The following is a 2,357-nucleotide window of genomic DNA, read 5'->3' as shown; positions in this document are numbered from 1 at the left end:
TACCTTCTCCGCAGCGTGCCGCCTCCTACAGAGTCACATGACCCCATGACACCGCCGGAGGAGGGCTGCTGGTCTAGGTAAGAGGCCCCCTCTGCCAGCATGCCGCCTTGGACCCCGCAAAGCCTAATGCCGGCCCTGCCACACAGAGACATACTCTACCTCCACTTCCTCGCTGGTTCGTGGAAACCAGTCCTGGTTGAGCCTTGCAGAAATTTGGTGGCTTTAGGAAATGACGATATAGGATTCTGAAACATGAGTCCCATGTGAACTAAATGGTCTTGAAAGTTCATTTATAAAAAAATATATATATCCCCCGTACAATCTGCTTTCTGTAGCGGCCCTAACACCAGAGTAACAGATTCCTTTCTCCACGTAGGCTGGGTGACCTGGGTCACAAAGCCCTGGGACCCGAGCTCTGCCGGGTAACACCGCCTCGCCAGTTTGCTCAGAGAGCTGGGGACGAGGCATCTTTACGGTTTCGCGGGAAGCTGCTATTTTATTCAGCTTGTTTTAATTCCCACTTCTCTGCCCCCCTCCTGTTTTTATGGGGCGTGAAGCAGGACACATGGGTTTCAGGTTGGGCACGATCGGGTTTCTCCCATTCGGACAAAGGGATACTGTTCACGGTCCCTCGTGGTGCAGCCCCAGGTCCAGTCTGAAGCAGCGCTGCTCTTGCTTACATAATGCTGCCAAGTATCTCAGGTACCCAGGGCAGCCCCGGTTGGCAAAGGCCTGTCCAGGAGAACGACCTGGAACAGTGTTTCCCTACAGGGCAACCCCACTGAGACCGTCTAATCTCTGGGGAACCCCATCATTTTATCAATTGTCCCATTTAAGGTAGAAACGGAAAATAAGTATTTCTTTACAATATAATTTTACACTTACAATGACTGTTGTCCTAATTACTCTGTGCCTGTACTTATACATTTGTAAACGTCATTGTAAAATTCACGGTTTCTACTATTTTACTGTAACACATGTATCCTCCACCCTCCGTATCCCCCACCCTCAGTGTCCCCCACCCTCCGTGTCCCCCACCCTCCGTATCCCCCACCCTCCGTATCCCCCACCCTCCGTATCCCCCACCCTCCGTATCCCCCACCCCCCGTGTCCCCCACCCCCGTGTCCCCCACCCCCCGTGTCCCCCACCCTCCGTGTCCCCCACCCTCCGTGTCCCCCACCCTCCGTGTCCCCCACCCTCCGTGAGGTGAGGTGACTACAGCGTGTGTGGTGCAATACCTGTGGCTCACAGGAGGCCTGAGCCTCCGCTGCAGGGAGCCTGGGGTGTAACTGGAAATAAGGTTCGTCAGCGCCTCCACCTGTAACGGATCCTACGATGTGGATTTGACCGTTACAGGACCCATATGTATGTACACATATATATTCACACGACCACTACTGGTTATAGCTACCCGCCAACCGCACACAGCCGTATCCACCCACCAACGTCCCACACTCTTATCCACAGTCCCCACAGTACCTTCTGAGGCCCTCGGGCACTCAACCACCCTAGTGTCCCCAAGGATATAACCCCACCCTCTATATGTGGTCAGCGCTGCCACTGTACTGTGTGTGTTGGTGCACTTGTGGTGAAGGTACCTGCCGGGTGTCTCCACACCCGGGTGCGCTGATTGGACGACAGATGGGATCCGCCGATCCAGCGATGTCACCCGCGAGGATTCCGCCTCCCCTGCGCTCGGAGCTTAAGGAAACAAATTATTTTAACTTTCTAGCGCGCTCAGCTTCCCCTGCAGCGTCCCCCCTGCGAGCGCTTGCGAAAATGTAAAGGACACCCGGCGCTCATGCTTGGAGAGCTCGCCAAGCATGAGTGCGCTCAGCGCCAGCGGGGACAAAGCCTTAAGCTTTAAAAGTGAGGAGGAGAATTGAGTGTGCGATGCGGGATATGAGAGGAAGCCAGGCGAGGGATTTCAGCAGGGGAGACGCCGAGACAGATTTAGGAAAAAAGTAGAGTGATTCTTTATTGGAGTTTAATATATTATAATTATCCAAATAGGGATTTTTGCACGAAAACGTCCCAATAGGCCACTTCGGACTATTTAGAAAAAGGCCAATAAGCCTCTATTTTAGAATATAATCAACACTTGATAGTCTGGGGCTTGTGGTCTTATTTATATGGTTTGTTTGTTCACCTGTTTAAGCCGTTTGTGTTAAACAAATAAGCATTATAAAAAGAGAAAGGTGACTTTAACATGAGTCTTTCATTCACAATTCACACTTTTGGGCTAGAATCTTGCATCACCATGTTTTGCCTCAATCTTGTATATTGGTTTGTATTGCTACTGTATATAACATTGATGTAATATCCATAACTCCTAGCACAACTTTTTTATTTATAA

Source organism: Ascaphus truei, chromosome 1 (assembly GCF_040206685.1).
Source record: "Ascaphus truei isolate aAscTru1 chromosome 1, aAscTru1.hap1, whole genome shotgun sequence".
Classification (NCBI taxonomy): Eukaryota; Metazoa; Chordata; class Amphibia; order Anura; family Ascaphidae; genus Ascaphus; species Ascaphus truei.
The sequence above is the reverse complement of the archived record's forward strand: the minus strand, read 5'-3'. Positions refer to the sequence as shown.